Source organism: Chanodichthys erythropterus, unplaced genomic scaffold (assembly GCF_024489055.1).
Source record: "Chanodichthys erythropterus isolate Z2021 unplaced genomic scaffold, ASM2448905v1 ctg000260_np12, whole genome shotgun sequence".
In the NCBI taxonomy this organism is placed as follows: domain Eukaryota; kingdom Metazoa; phylum Chordata; class Actinopteri; order Cypriniformes; family Xenocyprididae; genus Chanodichthys; species Chanodichthys erythropterus.
Genome location: NW_027125656.1, coordinates 23,192 through 41,184, shown reverse-complemented (window position 1 = coordinate 41,184; position 17,993 = coordinate 23,192). Strand labels below are relative to the sequence as shown.

The 17,993-nt window shown below is 53.1% G+C and overlaps 65 non-coding genes and 1 pseudogene across 65 annotated transcripts; 39 read left to right on the top strand and 27 right to left on the bottom strand.

Annotated features, from left to right (window-relative positions):
• Positions 1-133: 133 nt before the first annotated feature.
• Positions 134-205, top strand: trnag-ucc (transfer RNA glycine (anticodon UCC)). The gene has a single exon. It is a non-coding gene; the product is annotated as a tRNA-Gly (tRNA).
• Positions 206-306: 101 nt separating this feature from the next.
• On the bottom strand, positions 307-378 carry trnad-guc (transfer RNA aspartic acid (anticodon GUC)). Its single transcript has one exon. It is a non-coding gene; the product is annotated as a tRNA-Asp (tRNA).
• Positions 379-541: 163 nt separating this feature from the next.
• Positions 542-656, top strand: LOC137015732 (U5 spliceosomal RNA). The gene has a single exon (XR_010894045.1). It is a non-coding gene; the product is annotated as a U5 spliceosomal RNA (small nuclear RNA).
• Positions 657-962: 306 nt separating this feature from the next.
• On the top strand, positions 963-1,034 carry trnag-ucc (transfer RNA glycine (anticodon UCC)). The gene has a single exon. It is a non-coding gene; the product is annotated as a tRNA-Gly (tRNA).
• A 101-nt stretch (positions 1,035-1,135) lies between these two features.
• trnad-guc (transfer RNA aspartic acid (anticodon GUC)) lies at positions 1,136-1,207 on the bottom strand. The gene has a single exon. It is a non-coding gene; the product is annotated as a tRNA-Asp (tRNA).
• A 258-nt stretch (positions 1,208-1,465) lies between these two features.
• Positions 1,466-1,537, top strand: trnag-ucc (transfer RNA glycine (anticodon UCC)). Its single transcript has one exon. It is a non-coding gene; the product is annotated as a tRNA-Gly (tRNA).
• A 101-nt stretch (positions 1,538-1,638) lies between these two features.
• On the bottom strand, positions 1,639-1,710 carry trnad-guc (transfer RNA aspartic acid (anticodon GUC)). Its single transcript has one exon. It is a non-coding gene; the product is annotated as a tRNA-Asp (tRNA).
• Positions 1,711-1,968: 258 nt separating this feature from the next.
• Positions 1,969-2,040, top strand: trnag-ucc (transfer RNA glycine (anticodon UCC)). Its single transcript has one exon. It is a non-coding gene; the product is annotated as a tRNA-Gly (tRNA).
• Positions 2,041-2,141: 101 nt separating this feature from the next.
• trnad-guc (transfer RNA aspartic acid (anticodon GUC)) lies at positions 2,142-2,213 on the bottom strand. Its single transcript has one exon. It is a non-coding gene; the product is annotated as a tRNA-Asp (tRNA).
• Positions 2,214-2,376: 163 nt separating this feature from the next.
• LOC137015731 (U5 spliceosomal RNA) lies at positions 2,377-2,491 on the top strand. The gene has a single exon (XR_010894044.1). It is a non-coding gene; the product is annotated as a U5 spliceosomal RNA (small nuclear RNA).
• Positions 2,492-2,797: 306 nt separating this feature from the next.
• trnag-ucc (transfer RNA glycine (anticodon UCC)) lies at positions 2,798-2,869 on the top strand. Its single transcript has one exon. It is a non-coding gene; the product is annotated as a tRNA-Gly (tRNA).
• Positions 2,870-2,970: 101 nt separating this feature from the next.
• On the bottom strand, positions 2,971-3,042 carry trnad-guc (transfer RNA aspartic acid (anticodon GUC)). The gene has a single exon. It is a non-coding gene; the product is annotated as a tRNA-Asp (tRNA).
• A 258-nt stretch (positions 3,043-3,300) lies between these two features.
• On the top strand, positions 3,301-3,372 carry trnag-ucc (transfer RNA glycine (anticodon UCC)). The gene has a single exon. It is a non-coding gene; the product is annotated as a tRNA-Gly (tRNA).
• A 101-nt stretch (positions 3,373-3,473) lies between these two features.
• On the bottom strand, positions 3,474-3,545 carry trnad-guc (transfer RNA aspartic acid (anticodon GUC)). Its single transcript has one exon. It is a non-coding gene; the product is annotated as a tRNA-Asp (tRNA).
• Positions 3,546-3,755: 210 nt separating this feature from the next.
• Positions 3,756-3,864, top strand: LOC137015745 (U5 spliceosomal RNA; annotated as a pseudogene).
• A 328-nt stretch (positions 3,865-4,192) lies between these two features.
• On the top strand, positions 4,193-4,264 carry trnag-ucc (transfer RNA glycine (anticodon UCC)). The gene has a single exon. It is a non-coding gene; the product is annotated as a tRNA-Gly (tRNA).
• Positions 4,265-4,365: 101 nt separating this feature from the next.
• Positions 4,366-4,437, bottom strand: trnad-guc (transfer RNA aspartic acid (anticodon GUC)). Its single transcript has one exon. It is a non-coding gene; the product is annotated as a tRNA-Asp (tRNA).
• Positions 4,438-4,600: 163 nt separating this feature from the next.
• Positions 4,601-4,715, top strand: LOC137015729 (U5 spliceosomal RNA). The gene has a single exon (XR_010894043.1). It is a non-coding gene; the product is annotated as a U5 spliceosomal RNA (small nuclear RNA).
• A 306-nt stretch (positions 4,716-5,021) lies between these two features.
• On the top strand, positions 5,022-5,093 carry trnag-ucc (transfer RNA glycine (anticodon UCC)). The gene has a single exon. It is a non-coding gene; the product is annotated as a tRNA-Gly (tRNA).
• A 101-nt stretch (positions 5,094-5,194) lies between these two features.
• Positions 5,195-5,266, bottom strand: trnad-guc (transfer RNA aspartic acid (anticodon GUC)). Its single transcript has one exon. It is a non-coding gene; the product is annotated as a tRNA-Asp (tRNA).
• A 258-nt stretch (positions 5,267-5,524) lies between these two features.
• Positions 5,525-5,596, top strand: trnag-ucc (transfer RNA glycine (anticodon UCC)). The gene has a single exon. It is a non-coding gene; the product is annotated as a tRNA-Gly (tRNA).
• A 101-nt stretch (positions 5,597-5,697) lies between these two features.
• On the bottom strand, positions 5,698-5,769 carry trnad-guc (transfer RNA aspartic acid (anticodon GUC)). The gene has a single exon. It is a non-coding gene; the product is annotated as a tRNA-Asp (tRNA).
• A 163-nt stretch (positions 5,770-5,932) lies between these two features.
• Positions 5,933-6,047, top strand: LOC137015728 (U5 spliceosomal RNA). Its single transcript, XR_010894042.1, has one exon. It is a non-coding gene; the product is annotated as a U5 spliceosomal RNA (small nuclear RNA).
• A 306-nt stretch (positions 6,048-6,353) lies between these two features.
• trnag-ucc (transfer RNA glycine (anticodon UCC)) lies at positions 6,354-6,425 on the top strand. Its single transcript has one exon. It is a non-coding gene; the product is annotated as a tRNA-Gly (tRNA).
• Positions 6,426-6,526: 101 nt separating this feature from the next.
• Positions 6,527-6,598, bottom strand: trnad-guc (transfer RNA aspartic acid (anticodon GUC)). Its single transcript has one exon. It is a non-coding gene; the product is annotated as a tRNA-Asp (tRNA).
• Positions 6,599-6,856: 258 nt separating this feature from the next.
• On the top strand, positions 6,857-6,928 carry trnag-ucc (transfer RNA glycine (anticodon UCC)). Its single transcript has one exon. It is a non-coding gene; the product is annotated as a tRNA-Gly (tRNA).
• A 101-nt stretch (positions 6,929-7,029) lies between these two features.
• On the bottom strand, positions 7,030-7,101 carry trnad-guc (transfer RNA aspartic acid (anticodon GUC)). Its single transcript has one exon. It is a non-coding gene; the product is annotated as a tRNA-Asp (tRNA).
• Positions 7,102-7,264: 163 nt separating this feature from the next.
• LOC137015727 (U5 spliceosomal RNA) lies at positions 7,265-7,379 on the top strand. Its single transcript, XR_010894041.1, has one exon. It is a non-coding gene; the product is annotated as a U5 spliceosomal RNA (small nuclear RNA).
• A 306-nt stretch (positions 7,380-7,685) lies between these two features.
• Positions 7,686-7,757, top strand: trnag-ucc (transfer RNA glycine (anticodon UCC)). The gene has a single exon. It is a non-coding gene; the product is annotated as a tRNA-Gly (tRNA).
• Positions 7,758-7,858: 101 nt separating this feature from the next.
• trnad-guc (transfer RNA aspartic acid (anticodon GUC)) lies at positions 7,859-7,930 on the bottom strand. Its single transcript has one exon. It is a non-coding gene; the product is annotated as a tRNA-Asp (tRNA).
• A 258-nt stretch (positions 7,931-8,188) lies between these two features.
• On the top strand, positions 8,189-8,260 carry trnag-ucc (transfer RNA glycine (anticodon UCC)). Its single transcript has one exon. It is a non-coding gene; the product is annotated as a tRNA-Gly (tRNA).
• Positions 8,261-8,361: 101 nt separating this feature from the next.
• trnad-guc (transfer RNA aspartic acid (anticodon GUC)) lies at positions 8,362-8,433 on the bottom strand. Its single transcript has one exon. It is a non-coding gene; the product is annotated as a tRNA-Asp (tRNA).
• Positions 8,434-8,596: 163 nt separating this feature from the next.
• Positions 8,597-8,711, top strand: LOC137015726 (U5 spliceosomal RNA). The gene has a single exon (XR_010894040.1). It is a non-coding gene; the product is annotated as a U5 spliceosomal RNA (small nuclear RNA).
• Positions 8,712-9,017: 306 nt separating this feature from the next.
• On the top strand, positions 9,018-9,089 carry trnag-ucc (transfer RNA glycine (anticodon UCC)). The gene has a single exon. It is a non-coding gene; the product is annotated as a tRNA-Gly (tRNA).
• Positions 9,090-9,190: 101 nt separating this feature from the next.
• Positions 9,191-9,262, bottom strand: trnad-guc (transfer RNA aspartic acid (anticodon GUC)). The gene has a single exon. It is a non-coding gene; the product is annotated as a tRNA-Asp (tRNA).
• Positions 9,263-9,520: 258 nt separating this feature from the next.
• Positions 9,521-9,592, top strand: trnag-ucc (transfer RNA glycine (anticodon UCC)). Its single transcript has one exon. It is a non-coding gene; the product is annotated as a tRNA-Gly (tRNA).
• A 101-nt stretch (positions 9,593-9,693) lies between these two features.
• On the bottom strand, positions 9,694-9,765 carry trnad-guc (transfer RNA aspartic acid (anticodon GUC)). The gene has a single exon. It is a non-coding gene; the product is annotated as a tRNA-Asp (tRNA).
• A 163-nt stretch (positions 9,766-9,928) lies between these two features.
• On the top strand, positions 9,929-10,043 carry LOC137015725 (U5 spliceosomal RNA). Its single transcript, XR_010894039.1, has one exon. It is a non-coding gene; the product is annotated as a U5 spliceosomal RNA (small nuclear RNA).
• Positions 10,044-10,349: 306 nt separating this feature from the next.
• trnag-ucc (transfer RNA glycine (anticodon UCC)) lies at positions 10,350-10,421 on the top strand. The gene has a single exon. It is a non-coding gene; the product is annotated as a tRNA-Gly (tRNA).
• Positions 10,422-10,522: 101 nt separating this feature from the next.
• trnad-guc (transfer RNA aspartic acid (anticodon GUC)) lies at positions 10,523-10,594 on the bottom strand. Its single transcript has one exon. It is a non-coding gene; the product is annotated as a tRNA-Asp (tRNA).
• A 258-nt stretch (positions 10,595-10,852) lies between these two features.
• trnag-ucc (transfer RNA glycine (anticodon UCC)) lies at positions 10,853-10,924 on the top strand. Its single transcript has one exon. It is a non-coding gene; the product is annotated as a tRNA-Gly (tRNA).
• Positions 10,925-11,025: 101 nt separating this feature from the next.
• trnad-guc (transfer RNA aspartic acid (anticodon GUC)) lies at positions 11,026-11,097 on the bottom strand. The gene has a single exon. It is a non-coding gene; the product is annotated as a tRNA-Asp (tRNA).
• Positions 11,098-11,355: 258 nt separating this feature from the next.
• On the top strand, positions 11,356-11,427 carry trnag-ucc (transfer RNA glycine (anticodon UCC)). Its single transcript has one exon. It is a non-coding gene; the product is annotated as a tRNA-Gly (tRNA).
• A 101-nt stretch (positions 11,428-11,528) lies between these two features.
• Positions 11,529-11,600, bottom strand: trnad-guc (transfer RNA aspartic acid (anticodon GUC)). The gene has a single exon. It is a non-coding gene; the product is annotated as a tRNA-Asp (tRNA).
• Positions 11,601-11,763: 163 nt separating this feature from the next.
• Positions 11,764-11,878, top strand: LOC137015724 (U5 spliceosomal RNA). The gene has a single exon (XR_010894038.1). It is a non-coding gene; the product is annotated as a U5 spliceosomal RNA (small nuclear RNA).
• A 306-nt stretch (positions 11,879-12,184) lies between these two features.
• On the top strand, positions 12,185-12,256 carry trnag-ucc (transfer RNA glycine (anticodon UCC)). Its single transcript has one exon. It is a non-coding gene; the product is annotated as a tRNA-Gly (tRNA).
• Positions 12,257-12,357: 101 nt separating this feature from the next.
• Positions 12,358-12,429, bottom strand: trnad-guc (transfer RNA aspartic acid (anticodon GUC)). Its single transcript has one exon. It is a non-coding gene; the product is annotated as a tRNA-Asp (tRNA).
• Positions 12,430-12,687: 258 nt separating this feature from the next.
• Positions 12,688-12,759, top strand: trnag-ucc (transfer RNA glycine (anticodon UCC)). Its single transcript has one exon. It is a non-coding gene; the product is annotated as a tRNA-Gly (tRNA).
• A 101-nt stretch (positions 12,760-12,860) lies between these two features.
• trnad-guc (transfer RNA aspartic acid (anticodon GUC)) lies at positions 12,861-12,932 on the bottom strand. Its single transcript has one exon. It is a non-coding gene; the product is annotated as a tRNA-Asp (tRNA).
• A 431-nt stretch (positions 12,933-13,363) lies between these two features.
• On the bottom strand, positions 13,364-13,435 carry trnad-guc (transfer RNA aspartic acid (anticodon GUC)). The gene has a single exon. It is a non-coding gene; the product is annotated as a tRNA-Asp (tRNA).
• Positions 13,436-13,598: 163 nt separating this feature from the next.
• Positions 13,599-13,713, top strand: LOC137015723 (U5 spliceosomal RNA). The gene has a single exon (XR_010894037.1). It is a non-coding gene; the product is annotated as a U5 spliceosomal RNA (small nuclear RNA).
• Positions 13,714-14,019: 306 nt separating this feature from the next.
• trnag-ucc (transfer RNA glycine (anticodon UCC)) lies at positions 14,020-14,091 on the top strand. Its single transcript has one exon. It is a non-coding gene; the product is annotated as a tRNA-Gly (tRNA).
• Positions 14,092-14,192: 101 nt separating this feature from the next.
• Positions 14,193-14,264, bottom strand: trnad-guc (transfer RNA aspartic acid (anticodon GUC)). Its single transcript has one exon. It is a non-coding gene; the product is annotated as a tRNA-Asp (tRNA).
• Positions 14,265-14,522: 258 nt separating this feature from the next.
• trnag-ucc (transfer RNA glycine (anticodon UCC)) lies at positions 14,523-14,594 on the top strand. Its single transcript has one exon. It is a non-coding gene; the product is annotated as a tRNA-Gly (tRNA).
• Positions 14,595-14,695: 101 nt separating this feature from the next.
• trnad-guc (transfer RNA aspartic acid (anticodon GUC)) lies at positions 14,696-14,767 on the bottom strand. Its single transcript has one exon. It is a non-coding gene; the product is annotated as a tRNA-Asp (tRNA).
• A 163-nt stretch (positions 14,768-14,930) lies between these two features.
• LOC137015722 (U5 spliceosomal RNA) lies at positions 14,931-15,045 on the top strand. Its single transcript, XR_010894036.1, has one exon. It is a non-coding gene; the product is annotated as a U5 spliceosomal RNA (small nuclear RNA).
• A 306-nt stretch (positions 15,046-15,351) lies between these two features.
• trnag-ucc (transfer RNA glycine (anticodon UCC)) lies at positions 15,352-15,423 on the top strand. Its single transcript has one exon. It is a non-coding gene; the product is annotated as a tRNA-Gly (tRNA).
• A 101-nt stretch (positions 15,424-15,524) lies between these two features.
• On the bottom strand, positions 15,525-15,596 carry trnad-guc (transfer RNA aspartic acid (anticodon GUC)). Its single transcript has one exon. It is a non-coding gene; the product is annotated as a tRNA-Asp (tRNA).
• Positions 15,597-15,854: 258 nt separating this feature from the next.
• trnag-ucc (transfer RNA glycine (anticodon UCC)) lies at positions 15,855-15,926 on the top strand. The gene has a single exon. It is a non-coding gene; the product is annotated as a tRNA-Gly (tRNA).
• Positions 15,927-16,027: 101 nt separating this feature from the next.
• trnad-guc (transfer RNA aspartic acid (anticodon GUC)) lies at positions 16,028-16,099 on the bottom strand. The gene has a single exon. It is a non-coding gene; the product is annotated as a tRNA-Asp (tRNA).
• Positions 16,100-16,262: 163 nt separating this feature from the next.
• On the top strand, positions 16,263-16,377 carry LOC137015720 (U5 spliceosomal RNA). Its single transcript, XR_010894034.1, has one exon. It is a non-coding gene; the product is annotated as a U5 spliceosomal RNA (small nuclear RNA).
• A 306-nt stretch (positions 16,378-16,683) lies between these two features.
• trnag-ucc (transfer RNA glycine (anticodon UCC)) lies at positions 16,684-16,755 on the top strand. The gene has a single exon. It is a non-coding gene; the product is annotated as a tRNA-Gly (tRNA).
• Positions 16,756-16,856: 101 nt separating this feature from the next.
• On the bottom strand, positions 16,857-16,928 carry trnad-guc (transfer RNA aspartic acid (anticodon GUC)). The gene has a single exon. It is a non-coding gene; the product is annotated as a tRNA-Asp (tRNA).
• Positions 16,929-17,186: 258 nt separating this feature from the next.
• On the top strand, positions 17,187-17,258 carry trnag-ucc (transfer RNA glycine (anticodon UCC)). The gene has a single exon. It is a non-coding gene; the product is annotated as a tRNA-Gly (tRNA).
• A 101-nt stretch (positions 17,259-17,359) lies between these two features.
• On the bottom strand, positions 17,360-17,431 carry trnad-guc (transfer RNA aspartic acid (anticodon GUC)). The gene has a single exon. It is a non-coding gene; the product is annotated as a tRNA-Asp (tRNA).
• A 163-nt stretch (positions 17,432-17,594) lies between these two features.
• Positions 17,595-17,709, top strand: LOC137015719 (U5 spliceosomal RNA). The gene has a single exon (XR_010894033.1). It is a non-coding gene; the product is annotated as a U5 spliceosomal RNA (small nuclear RNA).
• Positions 17,710-17,993: the final 284 nt, after the last annotated feature.

Sequence of the window (17,993 nt, the reverse complement as noted above, 5' to 3'; positions counted from 1 at the left end):
TGAAAGTGTAATGTGTTAAATGCCATCAACATGGCATCTAACCCCACTAAAATCTCCATTAAAGCTCGGTAGGTCAGGTCAATAAGTTCATGTGTTCCCTTCAGTACCGGCATCGGCCGGCGTCCGAGCGTCAGCGTTGGTGGTATAGTGGTGAGCATAGCTGCCTTCCAAGCAGTTGACCCGGGTTCGATTCCCGGCCAACGCATCGCTTTTGGCTCGCGCCGCGGTTACCACGGCCGCCCGCGAGCCCCTGCTGCGGCAAAAATTAATTTGTACGGGTCATTGGGCAGCAGCAAAGGTAGAGGTCTCCCCGTCGGGGAATCGAACCCCGGTCTTCCGCGTGACAGGCGGAGATACTGTCCACTATACTAACGAGGAGCTGCAGGTGGCACGCCGTCGCTACCGTTCAAAAATCTGCACGATGACCGGCAAGTGACCTGCTGATGAAAAGCTTGCTGGCAGGAGTTTGCATCCTAGATTACCCTCGGTGAGCAGAGCAGTATAGTAGAGGGAGAACGCAGGCCCGAGAGGGCGGAGTCACAGCTCGAGTTTCTCTTCATTGTCGTATAAATCTTTCGCCTTTTACTAAAGATTTCCGTGGAGGGGAACATTTGCGAGTGTTCCGTATTTTTGGGGGCTCTGCTCACGGCAGAGCTGCGCAAGAGTGTTAAAAGCAGAGCGTACAAAATCCTTTTGCAAACCGACTGCAAGTGTTTTTATGGGGAGTGAAATCTGTCGAACGCAAGCCAGCATCCAGCTGACTTCCATGCATAAAAACACCTTTTACGCACCAGCTGCAAAGGTTCTACTGAAAGTGTAGTGTGTTAAATGGCATCATAAAAACACTTTTTACACACCAAACAAAGAGCTGTTTAGTTCTTCTGCACCCGCCCGCTGCTAATGTGTTACGAGCCTTCTCGCTGACAGCACAAAAGTCGGCGTCGGCCGGTGTCCGGGCGTCAGCGTTGGTGGTATAGTGGTGAGCATAGCTGCCTTCCAAGCAGTTGACCCGGGTTCGATTCCCGGCCAACGCATCGCTTTTGGCTCACGCTGCGGTTACGACGGCCGCCCGCGGGCCCCTGCTGCGGCAAAAATCAATTTGTACGGGTCATTGGGCAGCAGCAAAGGTAGAGGTCTCCCCGTCGGGGAATCGAACCCCGGTCTTCCGCGTGACAGGCGGAGATACTGTCCACTATACTAACGAGGAGCTGCAAGGGCCATGCCGATTCCCTGATCCGCGCAGCTGCTTGGTCAAAACGGTGTAAATCCCAAGCAAACTCAGCCAAAACATGCATAAAAACACCTTTTACACACCAGCTGCAAAGGTTCTACTGAAAGTGTAATGTGTTAAATGCCATCAACATGGCATCTAACCCCACTAAAATCTCCATTAAAGCTCGGTAGGTCAGGTCAATAAGTTCATGTGTTCCCTTCAGTACCGGCATCGGCCGGCGTCCGAGCGTCAGCGTTGGTGGTATAGTGGTGAGCATAGCTGCCTTCCAAGCAGTTGACCCGGGTTCGATTCCCGGCCAACGCATCGCTTTTGGCTCGCGCCGCGGTTACCACGGCCGCCCGCGAGCCCCTGCTGCGGCAAAAATTAATTTGTACGGGTCATTGGGCAGCAGCAAAGGTAGAGGTCTCCCCGTCGGGGAATCGAACCCCGGTCTTCCGCGTGACAGGCGGAGATACTGTCCACTATACTAACGAGGAGCTGCAAGGGGCATGCCGATTCCCTGATCCGCGCAGCTGCTTGGTCAAAACGGTGTAAATCCCAAGCAAACTCAGCCAAAACATGCATAAAAACACCTTTTACACACCAGCTGCAAAGGTTCTACTGAAAGTGTAATGTGTTAAATGCCATCAACATGGCATCTAACCCCACTAAAATCTCCATTAAAGCTCGGTAGGTCAGGTCAATAAGTTCATGTGTTCCCTTCAGTACCGGCATCGGCCGGCGTCCGAGCGTCAGCGTTGGTGGTATAGTGGTGAGCATAGCTGCCTTCCAAGCAGTTGACCCGGGTTCGATTCCCGGCCAACGCATCGCTTTTGGCTCGCGCCGCGGTTACCACGGCCGCCCGCGAGCCCCTGCTGCGGCAAAAATTAATTTGTACGGGTCATTGGGCAGCAGCAAAGGTAGAGGTCTCCCCGTCGGGGAATCGAACCCCGGTCTTCCGCGTGACAGGCGGAGATACTGTCCACTATACTAACGAGGAGCTGCAGGTGGCACGCCGTCGCTACCGTTCAAAAATCTGCACGATGACCGGCAAGTGACCTGCTGATGAAAAGCTTGCTGGCAGGAGTTTGCATCCTAGATTACCCTCGGTGAGCAGAGCAGTATAGTAGAGGGAGAACGCAGGCCCGAGAGGGCGGAGTCACAGCTCGAGTTTCTCTTCATTGTCGTATAAATCTTTCGCCTTTTACTAAAGATTTCCGTGGAGGGGAACATTTGCGAGTGTTCCGTATTTTTGGGGGCTCTGCTCACGGCAGAGCTGCGCAAGAGTGTTAAAAGCAGAGCGTACAAAATCCTTTTGCAAACCGACTGCAAGTGTTTTTATGGGGAGTGAAATCTGTCGAACGCAAGCCAGCATCCAGCTGACTTCCATGCATAAAAACACCTTTTACGCACCAGCTGCAAAGGTTCTACTGAAAGTGTAGTGTGTTAAATGGCATCATAAAAACACTTTTTACACACCAAACAAAGAGCTGTTTAGTTCTTCTGCACCCGCCCGCTGCTAATGTGTTACGAGCCTTCTCGCTGACAGCACAAAAGTCGGCGTCGGCCGGTGTCCGGGCGTCAGCGTTGGTGGTATAGTGGTGAGCATAGCTGCCTTCCAAGCAGTTGACCCGGGTTCGATTCCCGGCCAACGCATCGCTTTTGGCTCACGCTGCGGTTACGACGGCCGCCCGCGGGCCCCTGCTGCGGCAAAAATCAATTTGTACGGGTCATTGGGCAGCAGCAAAGGTAGAGGTCTCCCCGTCGGGGAATCGAACCCCGGTCTTCCGCGTGACAGGCGGAGATACTGTCCACTATACTAACGAGGAGCTGCAAGGGCCATGCCGATTCCCTGATCCGCGCAGCTGCTTGGTCAAAACGGTGTAAATCCCAAGCAAACTCAGCCAAAACATGCATAAAAACACCTTTTACACACCAGCTGCAAAGGTTCTACTGAAAGTGTAATGTGTTAAATGCCATCAACATGGCATCTAACCCCACTAAAATCTCCATTAAAGCTCGGTAGGTCAGGTCAATAAGTTCATGTGTTCCCTTCAGTACCGGCATCGGCCGGCGTCCGAGCGTCAGCGTTGGTGGTATAGTGGTGAGCATAGCTGCCTTCCAAGCAGTTGACCCGGGTTCGATTCCCGGCCAACGCATCGCTTTTGGCTCGCGCCGCGGTTACCACGGCCGCCCGCGAGCCCCTGCTGCGGCAAAAATTAATTTGTACGGGTCATTGGGCAGCAGCAAAGGTAGAGGTCTCCCCGTCGGGGAATCGAACCCCGGTCTTCCGCGTGACAGGCGGAGATACTGTCCACTATACTAACGAGGAGCTGCAAGGGGCATGCCGATTCCCTGATCGCGCAGCTGCTTGGTCAAAACGGTGTAAATCCCAAGCAAACTCAGCCAAAACATGCATAAAAACCGGCAAGTGACCAGCTGCAAAGGTTCTACTGAAAGGAGTAATGTGCATCCTAAATTACCCTCGGTGAGCAGAGCAGTATAGTAGAGGGAGAACGCAGGCCCGAGAGGGCGGAGTCTCAGCTCGTGTTTCTCTTCATTGTCGCATAAATCTTTCGCCTTTTACTAAAGATTCCCGGCCAACATTTGCGAGTGTTCCGTATTTTTGGGGCGCTCTGCTCACGGCCGCCCGCGAGAGCTGCGGCAAAAATTAATTTGTTACGGGTCAGAGCGTGCAAAATCCTTTTGCAAACCGACTGCAAGTGTTTTTATGGGGAGTGAAATCTGTCAACGCAAGCCAGCATCCAGCTGACTTCCATGCATAAAAACACCTTTTACACACCAGCTGCAAAGGTTCTACTGAAAGTGTAGTGTGTTAAATGGCATCATAAAAATGGCACTTTTTACACACCAAACAAAATCTCCATTAGTTCTCGGTAGGTCACCCGCCCGTCAATAAGTTCATGAGCCTTCTCGCTGACAGCACAAAAGTCGGCGTCGGCCGGTATCCGGGCGTCAGCGTTGGTGGTATAGTGGTGAGCATAGCTGCCTTCCAAGCAGTTGACCCGGGTTCGATTCCCGGCCAACGCATCGCTTTTGGCTCGCGCCGCGGTTACCACGGCCGCCCGCGAGCCCCTGCTGCGGCAAAAATTAATTTGTACGGGTCATTGGGCAGCAGCAAAGGTAGAGGTCTCCCCGTCGGGGAATCGAACCCCGGTCTTCCGCGTGACAGGCGGAGATACTGTCCACTATACTAACGAGGAGCTGCAGGTGGCACGCCGTCGCTACCGTTCAAAAATCTGCACGATGACCGGCAAGTGACCTGCTGATGAAAAGCTTGCTGGCAGGAGTTTGCATCCTAGATTACCCTCGGTGAGCAGAGCAGTATAGTAGAGGGAGAACGCAGGCCCGAGAGGGCGGAGTCACAGCTCGAGTTTCTCTTCATTGTCGTATAAATCTTTCGCCTTTTACTAAAGATTTCCGTGGAGGGGAACATTTGCGAGTGTTCCGTATTTTTGGGGGCTCTGCTCACGGCAGAGCTGCGCAAGAGTGTTAAAAGCAGAGCGTACAAAATCCTTTTGCAAACCGACTGCAAGTGTTTTTATGGGGAGTGAAATCTGTCGAACGCAAGCCAGCATCCAGCTGACTTCCATGCATAAAAACACCTTTTACGCACCAGCTGCAAAGGTTCTACTGAAAGTGTAGTGTGTTAAATGGCATCATAAAAACACTTTTTACACACCAAACAAAGAGCTGTTTAGTTCTTCTGCACCCGCCCGCTGCTAATGTGTTACGAGCCTTCTCGCTGACAGCACAAAAGTCGGCGTCGGCCGGTGTCCGGGCGTCAGCGTTGGTGGTATAGTGGTGAGCATAGCTGCCTTCCAAGCAGTTGACCCGGGTTCGATTCCCGGCCAACGCATCGCTTTTGGCTCACGCTGCGGTTACGACGGCCGCCCGCGGGCCCCTGCTGCGGCAAAAATCAATTTGTACGGGTCATTGGGCAGCAGCAAAGGTAGAGGTCTCCCCGTCGGGGAATCGAACCCCGGTCTTCCGCGTGACAGGCGGAGATACTGTCCACTATACTAACGAGGAGCTGCAAGGGGCATGCCGATTCCCTGATCCGCGCAGCTGCTTGGTCAAAACGGTGTAAATCCCAAGCAAACTCAGCCAAAACATGCATAAAAACACCTTTTACACACCAGCTGCAAAGGTTCTACTGAAAGTGTAATGTGTTAAATGCCATCAACATGGCATCTAACCCCACTAAAATCTCCATTAAAGCTCGGTAGGTCAGGTCAATAAGTTCATGTGTTCCCTTCAGTACCGGCATCGGCCGGCGTCCGAGCGTCAGCGTTGGTGGTATAGTGGTGAGCATAGCTGCCTTCCAAGCAGTTGACCCGGGTTCGATTCCCGGCCAACGCATCGCTTTTGGCTCGCGCCGCGGTTACCACGGCCGCCCGCGAGCCCCTGCTGCGGCAAAAATTAATTTGTACGGGTCATTGGGCAGCAGCAAAGGTAGAGGTCTCCCCGTCGGGGAATCGAACCCCGGTCTTCCGCGTGACAGGCGGAGATACTGTCCACTATACTAACGAGGAGCTGCAGGTGGCACGCCGTCGCTACCGTTCAAAAATCTGCACGATGACCGGCAAGTGACCTGCTGATGAAAAGCTTGCTGGCAGGAGTTTGCATCCTAGATTACCCTCGGTGAGCAGAGCAGTATAGTAGAGGGAGAACGCAGGCCCGAGAGGGCGGAGTCACAGCTCGAGTTTCTCTTCATTGTCGTATAAATCTTTCGCCTTTTACTAAAGATTTCCGTGGAGGGGAACATTTGCGAGTGTTCCGTATTTTTGGGGGCTCTGCTCACGGCAGAGCTGCGCAAGAGTGTTAAAAGCAGAGCGTACAAAATCCTTTTGCAAACCGACTGCAAGTGTTTTTATGGGGAGTGAAATCTGTCGAACGCAAGCCAGCATCCAGCTGACTTCCATGCATAAAAACACCTTTTACGCACCAGCTGCAAAGGTTCTACTGAAAGTGTAGTGTGTTAAATGGCATCATAAAAACACTTTTTACACACCAAACAAAGAGCTGTTTAGTTCTTCTGCACCCGCCCGCTGCTAATGTGTTACGAGCCTTCTCGCTGACAGCACAAAAGTCGGCGTCGGCCGGTGTCCGGGCGTCAGCGTTGGTGGTATAGTGGTGAGCATAGCTGCCTTCCAAGCAGTTGACCCGGGTTCGATTCCCGGCCAACGCATCGCTTTTGGCTCACGCTGCGGTTACGACGGCCGCCCGCGGGCCCCTGCTGCGGCAAAAATCAATTTGTACGGGTCATTGGGCAGCAGCAAAGGTAGAGGTCTCCCCGTCGGGGAATCGAACCCCGGTCTTCCGCGTGACAGGCGGAGATACTGTCCACTATACTAACGAGGAGCTGCAAGGGCCATGCCGATTCCCTGATCCGCGCAGCTGCTTGGTCAAAACGGTGTAAATCCCAAGCAAACTCAGCCAAAACATGCATAAAAACACCTTTTACACACCAGCTGCAAAGGTTCTACTGAAAGTGTAATGTGTTAAATGCCATCAACATGGCATCTAACCCCACTAAAATCTCCATTAAAGCTCGGTAGGTCAGGTCAATAAGTTCATGTGTTCCCTTCAGTACCGGCATCGGCCGGCGTCCGAGCGTCAGCGTTGGTGGTATAGTGGTGAGCATAGCTGCCTTCCAAGCAGTTGACCCGGGTTCGATTCCCGGCCAACGCATCGCTTTTGGCTCGCGCCGCGGTTACCACGGCCGCCCGCGAGCCCCTGCTGCGGCAAAAATTAATTTGTACGGGTCATTGGGCAGCAGCAAAGGTAGAGGTCTCCCCGTCGGGGAATCGAACCCCGGTCTTCCGCGTGACAGGCGGAGATACTGTCCACTATACTAACGAGGAGCTGCAGGTGGCACGCCGTCGCTACCGTTCAAAAATCTGCACGATGACCGGCAAGTGACCTGCTGATGAAAAGCTTGCTGGCAGGAGTTTGCATCCTAGATTACCCTCGGTGAGCAGAGCAGTATAGTAGAGGGAGAACGCAGGCCCGAGAGGGCGGAGTCACAGCTCGAGTTTCTCTTCATTGTCGTATAAATCTTTCGCCTTTTACTAAAGATTTCCGTGGAGGGGAACATTTGCGAGTGTTCCGTATTTTTGGGGGCTCTGCTCACGGCAGAGCTGCGCAAGAGTGTTAAAAGCAGAGCGTACAAAATCCTTTTGCAAACCGACTGCAAGTGTTTTTATGGGGAGTGAAATCTGTCGAACGCAAGCCAGCATCCAGCTGACTTCCATGCATAAAAACACCTTTTACGCACCAGCTGCAAAGGTTCTACTGAAAGTGTAGTGTGTTAAATGGCATCATAAAAACACTTTTTACACACCAAACAAAGAGCTGTTTAGTTCTTCTGCACCCGCCCGCTGCTAATGTGTTACGAGCCTTCTCGCTGACAGCACAAAAGTCGGCGTCGGCCGGTGTCCGGGCGTCAGCGTTGGTGGTATAGTGGTGAGCATAGCTGCCTTCCAAGCAGTTGACCCGGGTTCGATTCCCGGCCAACGCATCGCTTTTGGCTCACGCTGCGGTTACGACGGCCGCCCGCGGGCCCCTGCTGCGGCAAAAATCAATTTGTACGGGTCATTGGGCAGCAGCAAAGGTAGAGGTCTCCCCGTCGGGGAATCGAACCCCGGTCTTCCGCGTGACAGGCGGAGATACTGTCCACTATACTAACGAGGAGCTGCAAGGGGCATGCCGATTCCCTGATCCGCGCAGCTGCTTGGTCAAAACGGTGTAAATCCCAAGCAAACTCAGCCAAAACATGCATAAAAACACCTTTTACACACCAGCTGCAAAGGTTCTACTGAAAGTGTAATGTGTTAAATGCCATCAACATGGCATCTAACCCCACTAAAATCTCCATTAAAGCTCGGTAGGTCAGGTCAATAAGTTCATGTGTTCCCTTCAGTACCGGCATCGGCCGGCGTCCGAGCGTCAGCGTTGGTGGTATAGTGGTGAGCATAGCTGCCTTCCAAGCAGTTGACCCGGGTTCGATTCCCGGCCAACGCATCGCTTTTGGCTCGCGCCGCGGTTACCACGGCCGCCCGCGAGCCCCTGCTGCGGCAAAAATTAATTTGTACGGGTCATTGGGCAGCAGCAAAGGTAGAGGTCTCCCCGTCGGGGAATCGAACCCCGGTCTTCCGCGTGACAGGCGGAGATACTGTCCACTATACTAACGAGGAGCTGCAGGTGGCACGCCGTCGCTACCGTTCAAAAATCTGCACGATGACCGGCAAGTGACCTGCTGATGAAAAGCTTGCTGGCAGGAGTTTGCATCCTAGATTACCCTCGGTGAGCAGAGCAGTATAGTAGAGGGAGAACGCAGGCCCGAGAGGGCGGAGTCACAGCTCGAGTTTCTCTTCATTGTCGTATAAATCTTTCGCCTTTTACTAAAGATTTCCGTGGAGGGGAACATTTGCGAGTGTTCCGTATTTTTGGGGGCTCTGCTCACGGCAGAGCTGCGCAAGAGTGTTAAAAGCAGAGCGTACAAAATCCTTTTGCAAACCGACTGCAAGTGTTTTTATGGGGAGTGAAATCTGTCGAACGCAAGCCAGCATCCAGCTGACTTCCATGCATAAAAACACCTTTTACGCACCAGCTGCAAAGGTTCTACTGAAAGTGTAGTGTGTTAAATGGCATCATAAAAACACTTTTTACACACCAAACAAAGAGCTGTTTAGTTCTTCTGCACCCGCCCGCTGCTAATGTGTTACGAGCCTTCTCGCTGACAGCACAAAAGTCGGCGTCGGCCGGTGTCCGGGCGTCAGCGTTGGTGGTATAGTGGTGAGCATAGCTGCCTTCCAAGCAGTTGACCCGGGTTCGATTCCCGGCCAACGCATCGCTTTTGGCTCACGCTGCGGTTACGACGGCCGCCCGCGGGCCCCTGCTGCGGCAAAAATCAATTTGTACGGGTCATTGGGCAGCAGCAAAGGTAGAGGTCTCCCCGTCGGGGAATCGAACCCCGGTCTTCCGCGTGACAGGCGGAGATACTGTCCACTATACTAACGAGGAGCTGCAAGGGGCATGCCGATTCCCTGATCCGCGCAGCTGCTTGGTCAAAACGGTGTAAATCCCAAGCAAACTCAGCCAAAACATGCATAAAAACACCTTTTACACACCAGCTGCAAAGGTTCTACTGAAAGTGTAATGTGTTAAATGCCATCAACATGGCATCTAACCCCACTAAAATCTCCATTAAAGCTCGGTAGGTCAGGTCAATAAGTTCATGTGTTCCCTTCAGTACCGGCATCGGCCGGCGTCCGAGCGTCAGCGTTGGTGGTATAGTGGTGAGCATAGCTGCCTTCCAAGCAGTTGACCCGGGTTCGATTCCCGGCCAACGCATCGCTTTTGGCTCGCGCCGCGGTTACCACGGCCGCCCGCGAGCCCCTGCTGCGGCAAAAATTAATTTGTACGGGTCATTGGGCAGCAGCAAAGGTAGAGGTCTCCCCGTCGGGGAATCGAACCCCGGTCTTCCGCGTGACAGGCGGAGATACTGTCCACTATACTAACGAGGAGCTGCAGGTGGCACGCCGTCGCTACCGTTCAAAAATCTGCACGATGACCGGCAAGTGACCTGCTGATGAAAAGCTTGCTGGCAGGAGTTTGCATCCTAGATTACCCTCGGTGAGCAGAGCAGTATAGTAGAGGGAGAACGCAGGCCCGAGAGGGCGGAGTCACAGCTCGAGTTTCTCTTCATTGTCGTATAAATCTTTCGCCTTTTACTAAAGATTTCCGTGGAGGGGAACATTTGCGAGTGTTCCGTATTTTTGGGGGCTCTGCTCACGGCAGAGCTGCGCAAGAGTGTTAAAAGCAGAGCGTACAAAATCCTTTTGCAAACCGACTGCAAGTGTTTTTATGGGGAGTGAAATCTGTCGAACGCAAGCCAGCATCCAGCTGACTTCCATGCATAAAAACACCTTTTACGCACCAGCTGCAAAGGTTCTACTGAAAGTGTAGTGTGTTAAATGGCATCATAAAAACACTTTTTACACACCAAACAAAGAGCTGTTTAGTTCTTCTGCACCCGCCCGCTGCTAATGTGTTACGAGCCTTCTCGCTGACAGCACAAAAGTCGGCGTCGGCCGGTGTCCGGGCGTCAGCGTTGGTGGTATAGTGGTGAGCATAGCTGCCTTCCAAGCAGTTGACCCGGGTTCGATTCCCGGCCAACGCATCGCTTTTGGCTCACGCTGCGGTTACGACGGCCGCCCGCGGGCCCCTGCTGCGGCAAAAATCAATTTGTACGGGTCATTGGGCAGCAGCAAAGGTAGAGGTCTCCCCGTCGGGGAATCGAACCCCGGTCTTCCGCGTGACAGGCGGAGATACTGTCCACTATACTAACGAGGAGCTGCAAGGGGCATGCCGATTCCCTGATCCGCGCAGCTGCTTGGTCAAAACGGTGTAAATCCCAAGCAAACTCAGCCAAAACATGCATAAAAACACCTTTTACACACCAGCTGCAAAGGTTCTACTGAAAGTGTAATGTGTTAAATGCCATCAACATGGCATCTAACCCCACTAAAATCTCCATTAAAGCTCGGTAGGTCAGGTCAATAAGTTCATGTGTTCCCTTCAGTACCGGCATCGGCCGGCGTCCGAGCGTCAGCGTTGGTGGTATAGTGGTGAGCATAGCTGCCTTCCAAGCAGTTGACCCGGGTTCGATTCCCGGCCAACGCATCGCTTTTGGCTCGCGCCGCGGTTACCACGGCCGCCCGCGAGCCCCTGCTGCGGCAAAAATTAATTTGTACGGGTCATTGGGCAGCAGCAAAGGTAGAGGTCTCCCCGTCGGGGAATCGAACCCCGGTCTTCCGCGTGACAGGCGGAGATACTGTCCACTATACTAACGAGGAGCTGCAAGGGGCATGCCGATTCCCTGATCCGCGCAGCTGCTTGGTCAAAACGGTGTAAATCCCAAGCAAACTCAGCCAAAACATGCATAAAAACACCTTTTACACACCAGCTGCAAAGGTTCTACTGAAAGTGTAATGTGTTAAATGCCATCAACATGGCATCTAACCCCACTAAAATCTCCATTAAAGCTCGGTAGGTCAGGTCAATAAGTTCATGTGTTCCCTTCAGTACCGGCATCGGCCGGCGTCCGAGCGTCAGCGTTGGTGGTATAGTGGTGAGCATAGCTGCCTTCCAAGCAGTTGACCCGGGTTCGATTCCCGGCCAACGCATCGCTTTTGGCTCGCGCCGCGGTTACCACGGCCGCCCGCGAGCCCCTGCTGCGGCAAAAATTAATTTGTACGGGTCATTGGGCAGCAGCAAAGGTAGAGGTCTCCCCGTCGGGGAATCGAACCCCGGTCTTCCGCGTGACAGGCGGAGATACTGTCCACTATACTAACGAGGAGCTGCAGGTGGCACGCCGTCGCTACCGTTCAAAAATCTGCACGATGACCGGCAAGTGACCTGCTGATGAAAAGCTTGCTGGCAGGAGTTTGCATCCTAGATTACCCTCGGTGAGCAGAGCAGTATAGTAGAGGGAGAACGCAGGCCCGAGAGGGCGGAGTCACAGCTCGAGTTTCTCTTCATTGTCGTATAAATCTTTCGCCTTTTACTAAAGATTTCCGTGGAGGGGAACATTTGCGAGTGTTCCGTATTTTTGGGGGCTCTGCTCACGGCAGAGCTGCGCAAGAGTGTTAAAAGCAGAGCGTACAAAATCCTTTTGCAAACCGACTGCAAGTGTTTTTATGGGGAGTGAAATCTGTCGAACGCAAGCCAGCATCCAGCTGACTTCCATGCATAAAAACACCTTTTACGCACCAGCTGCAAAGGTTCTACTGAAAGTGTAGTGTGTTAAATGGCATCATAAAAACACTTTTTACACACCAAACAAAGAGCTGTTTAGTTCTTCTGCACCCGCCCGCTGCTAATGTGTTACGAGCCTTCTCGCTGACAGCACAAAAGTCGGCGTCGGCCGGTGTCCGGGCGTCAGCGTTGGTGGTATAGTGGTGAGCATAGCTGCCTTCCAAGCAGTTGACCCGGGTTCGATTCCCGGCCAACGCATCGCTTTTGGCTCACGCTGCGGTTACGACGGCCGCCCGCGGGCCCCTGCTGCGGCAAAAATCAATTTGTACGGGTCATTGGGCAGCAGCAAAGGTAGAGGTCTCCCCGTCGGGGAATCGAACCCCGGTCTTCCGCGTGACAGGCGGAGATACTGTCCACTATACTAACGAGGAGCTGCAAGGGCCATGCCGATTCCCTGATCCGCGCAGCTGCTTGGTCAAAACGGTGTAAATCCCAAGCAAACTCAGCCAAAACATGCATAAAAACACCTTTTACACACCAGCTGCAAAGGTTCTACTGAAAGTGTAATGTGTTAAATGCCATCAACATGGCATCTAACCCCACTAAAATCTCCATTAAAGCTCGGTAGGTCAGGTCAATAAGTTCATGTGTTCCCTTCAGTACCGGCATCGGCCGGCGTCCGAGCGTCAGCGTTGGTGGTATAGTGGTGAGCATAGCTGCCTTCCAAGCAGTTGACCCGGGTTCGATTCCCGGCCAACGCATCGCTTTTGGCTCGCGCCGCGGTTACCACGGCCGCCCGCGAGCCCCTGCTGCGGCAAAAATTAATTTGTACGGGTCATTGGGCAGCAGCAAAGGTAGAGGTCTCCCCGTCGGGGAATCGAACCCCGGTCTTCCGCGTGACAGGCGGAGATACTGTCCACTATACTAACGAGGAGCTGCAAGGGGCATGCCGATTCCCTGATCCGCGCAGCTGCTTGGTCAAAACGGTGTAAATCCCAAGCAAACTCAGCCAAAACATGCATAAAAACACCTTTTACACACCAGCTGCAAAGGTTCTACTGAAAGTGTAATGTGTTAAATGCCATCAACATGGCATCTAACCCCACTAAAATCTCCATTAAAGCTCGGTAGGTCAGGTCAATAAGTTCATGTGTTCCCTTCAGTACCGGCATCGGCCGGCGTCCGAGCGTCAGCGTTGGTGGTATAGTGGTGAGCATAGCTGCCTTCCAAGCAGTTGATCCGGGTTCGATTCCCGGCCAACGCATCGCTTTTGGCTCGCGCCGCGGTTACCACGGCCGCCCGCGAGCCCCTGCTGCGGCAAAAATTAATTTGTACGGGTCATTGGGCAGCAGCAAAGGTAGAGGTCTCCCCGTCGGGGAATCGAACCCCGGTCTTCCGCGTGACAGGCGGAGATACTGTCCACTATACTAACGAGGAGCTGCAGGTGGCACGCCGTCGCTACCGTTCAAAAATCTGCACGATGACCGGCAAGTGACCTGCTGATGAAAAGCTTGCTGGCAGGAGTTTGCATCCTAGATTACCCTCGGTGAGCAGAGCAGTATAGTAGAGGGAGAACGCAGGCCCGAGAGGGCGGAGTCACAGCTCGAGTTTCTCTTCATTGTCGTATAAATCTTTCGCCTTTTACTAAAGATTTCCGTGGAGGGGAACATTTGCGAGTGTTCCGTATTTTTGGGGGCTCTGCTCACGGCAGAGCTGCGCAAGAGTGTTAAAAGCAGAGCGTACAAAATCCTTTTGCAAACCGACTGCAAGTGTTTTTATGGGGAGTGAAATCTGTCGAACGCAAGCCAGCATCCAGCTGACTTCCATGCATAAAAACACCTTTTACGCACCAGCTGCAAAGGTTCTACTGAAAGTGTAGTGTGTTAAATGGCATCATAAAAACACTTTTTACACACCAAACAAAGAGCTGTTTAGTTCTTCTGCACCCGCCCGCTGCTAATGTGTTACGAGCCTTCTCGCTGACAGCACAAAAGTCGGCGTCGGCCGGTGTCCGGGCGTCAGCGTTGGTGGTATAGTGGTGAGCATAGCTGCCTTCCAAGCAGTTGACCCGGGTTCGATTCCCGGCCAACGCATCGCTTTTGGCTCACGCTGCGGTTACGACGGCCGCCCGCGGGCCCCTGCTGCGGCAAAAATCAATTTGTACGGGTCATTGGGCAGCAGCAAAGGTAGAGGTCTCCCCGTCGGGGAATCGAACCCCGGTCTTCCGCGTGACAGGCGGAGATACTGTCCACTATACTAACGAGGAGCTGCAAGGGGCATGCCGATTCCCTGATCCGCGCAGCTGCTTGGTCAAAACGGTGTAAATCCCAAGCAAACTCAGCCAAAACATGCATAAAAACACCTTTTACACACCAGCTGCAAAGGTTCTACTGAAAGTGTAATGTGTTAAATGCCATCAACATGGCATCTAACCCCACTAAAATCTCCATTAAAGCTCGGTAGGTCAGGTCAATAAGTTCATGTGTTCCCTTCAGTACCGGCATCGGCCGGCGTCCGAGCGTCAGCGTTGGTGGTATAGTGGTGAGCATAGCTGCCTTCCAAGCAGTTGACCCGGGTTCGATTCCCGGCCAACGCATCGCTTTTGGCTCGCGCCGCGGTTACCACGGCCGCCCGCGAGCCCCTGCTGCGGCAAAAATTAATTTGTACGGGTCATTGGGCAGCAGCAAAGGTAGAGGTCTCCCCGTCGGGGAATCGAACCCCGGTCTTCCGCGTGACAGGCGGAGATACTGTCCACTATACTAACGAGGAGCTGCAGGTGGCACGCCGTCGCTACCGTTCAAAAATCTGCACGATGACCGGCAAGTGACCTGCTGATGAAAAGCTTGCTGGCAGGAGTTTGCATCCTAGATTACCCTCGGTGAGCAGAGCAGTATAGTAGAGGGAGAACGCAGGCCCGAGAGGGCGGAGTCACAGCTCGAGTTTCTCTTCATTGTCGTATAAATCTTTCGCCTTTTACTAAAGATTTCCGTGGAGGGGAACATTTGCGAGTGTTCCGTATTTTTGGGGGCTCTGCTCACGGCAGAGCTGCGCAAGAGTGTTAAAAGCAGAGCGTACAAAATCCTTTTGCAAACCGACTGCAAGTGTTTTTATGGGGAGTGAAATCTGTCGAACGCAAGCCAGCATCCAGCTGACTTCCATGCATAAAAACACCTTTTACGCACCAGCTGCAAAGGTTCTACTGAAAGTGTAGTGTGTTAAATGGCATCATAAAAACACTTTTTACACACCAAACAAAGAGCTGTTTAGTTCTTCTGCACCCGCCCGCTGCTAATGTGTTACGAGCCTTCTCGCTGACAGCACAAAAGTCGGCGTCGGCCGGTGTCCGGGCGTCAGCGTTGGTGGTATAGTGGTGAGCATAGCTGCCTTCCAAGCAGTTGACCCGGGTTCGATTCCCGGCCAACGCATCGCTTTTGGCTCACGCTGCGGTTACGACGGCCGCCCGCGGGCCCCTGCTGCGGCAAAAATCAATTTGTACGGGTCATTGGGCAGCAGCAAAGGTAGAGGTCTCCCCGTCGGGGAATCGAACCCCGGTCTTCCGCGTGACAGGCGGAGATACTGTCCACTATACTAACGAGGAGCTGCAAGGGGCATGCCGATTCCCTGATCCGCGCAGCTGCTTGGTCAAAACGGTGTAAATCCCAAGCAAACTCAGCCAAAACATGCATAAAAACACCTTTTACACACCAGCTGCAAAGGTTCTACTGAAAGTGTAATGTGTTAAATGCCATCAACATGGCATCTAACCCCACTAAAATCTCCATTAAAGCTCGGTAGGTCAGGTCAATAAGTTCATGTGTTCCCTTCAGTACCGGCATCGGCCGGCGTCCGAGCGTCAGCGTTGGTGGTATAGTGGTGAGCATAGCTGCCTTCCAAGCAGTTGACCCGGGTTCGATTCCCGGCCAACGCATCGCTTTTGGCTCGCGCCGCGGTTACCACGGCCGCCCGCGAGCCCCTGCTGCGGCAAAAATTAATTTGTACGGGTCATTGGGCAGCAGCAAAGGTAGAGGTCTCCCCGTCGGGGAATCGAACCCCGGTCTTCCGCGTGACAGGCGGAGATACTGTCCACTATACTAACGAGGAGCTGCAGGTGGCACGCCGTCGCTACCGTTCAAAAATCTGCACGATGACCGGCAAGTGACCTGCTGATGAAAAGCTTGCTGGCAGGAGTTTGCATCCTAGATTACCCTCGGTGAGCAGAGCAGTATAGTAGAGGGAGAACGCAGGCCCGAGAGGGCGGAGTCACAGCTCGAGTTTCTCTTCATTGTCGTATAAATCTTTCGCCTTTTACTAAAGATTTCCGTGGAGGGGAACATTTGCGAGTGTTCCGTATTTTTGGGGGCTCTGCTCACGGCAGAGCTGCGCAAGAGTGTTAAAAGCAGAGCGTACAAAATCCTTTTGCAAACCGACTGCAAGTGTTTTTATGGGGAGTGAAATCTGTCGAACGCAAGCCAGCATCCAGCTGACTTCCATGCATAAAAACACCTTTTACGCACCAGCTGCAAAGGTTCTACTGAAAGTGTAGTGTGTTAAATGGCATCATAAAAACACTTTTTACACACCAAACAAAGAGCTGTTTAGTTCTTCTGCACCCGCCCGCTGCTAATGTGTTACGAGCCTTCTCGCTGACAGCACAAAAGTCGGCGTCGGCCGGTGTCCGGGCGTCAGCGTTGGTGGTATAGTGGTGAGCATAGCTGCCTTCCAAGCAGTTGACCCGGGTTCGATTCCCGGCCAACGCATCGCTTTTGGCTCACGCTGCGGTTACGACGGCCGCCCGCGGGCCCCTGCTGCGGCAAAAATCAATTTGTACGGGTCATTGGGCAGCAGCAAAGGTAGAGGTCTCCCCGTCGGGGAATCGAACCCCGGTCTTCCGCGTGACAGGCGGAGATACTGTCCACTATACTAACGAGGAGCTGCAAGGGGCATGCCGATTCCCTGATCCGCGCAGCTGCTTGGTCAAAACGGTGTAAATCCCAAGCAAACTCAGCCAAAACATGCATAAAAACACCTTTTACACACCAGCTGCAAAGGTTCTACTGAAAGTGTAATGTGTTAAATGCCATCAACATGGCATCTAACCCCACTAAAATCTCCATTAAAGCTCGGTAGGTCAGGTCAATAAGTTCATGTGTTCCCTTCAGTACCGGCATCGGCCGGCGTCCGAGCGTCAGCGTTGGTGGTATAGTGGTGAGCATAGCTGCCTTCCAAGCAGTTGACCCGGGTTCGATTCCCGGCCAACGCATCGCTTTTGGCTCGCGCCGCGGTTACCACGGCCGCCCGCGAGCCCCTGCTGCGGCAAAAATTAATTTGTACGGGTCATTGGGCAGCAGCAAAGGTAGAGGTCTCCCCGTCGGGGAATCGAACCCCGGTCTTCCGCGTGACAGGCGGAGATACTGTCCACTATACTAACGAGGAGCTGCAGGTGGCACGCCGTCGCTACCGTTCAAAAATCTGCACGATGACCGGCAAGTGACCTGCTGATGAAAAGCTTGCTGGCAGGAGTTTGCATCCTAGATTACCCTCGGTGAGCAGAGCAGTATAGTAGAGGGAGAACGCAGGCCCGAGAGGGCGGAGTCACAGCTCGAGTTTCTCTTCATTGTCGTATAAATCTTTCGCCTTTTACTAAAGATTTCCGTGGAGGGGAACATTTGCGAGTGTTCCGTATTTTTGGGGGCTCTGCTCACGGCAGAGCTGCGCAAGAGTGTTAAAAGCAGAGCGTACAAAATCCTTTTGCAAACCGACTGCAAGTGTTTTTATGGGGAGTGAAATCTGTCGAACGCAAGCCAGCATCCAGCTGACTTCCATGCATAAAAACACCTTTTACGCACCAGCTGCAAAGGTTCTACTGAAAGTGTAGTGTGTTAAATGGCATCATAAAAACACTTTTTACACACCAAACAAAGAGCTGTTTAGTTCTTCTGCACCCGCCCGCTGCTAATGTGTTACGAGCCTTCTCGCTGACAGCACAAAAGTCGGC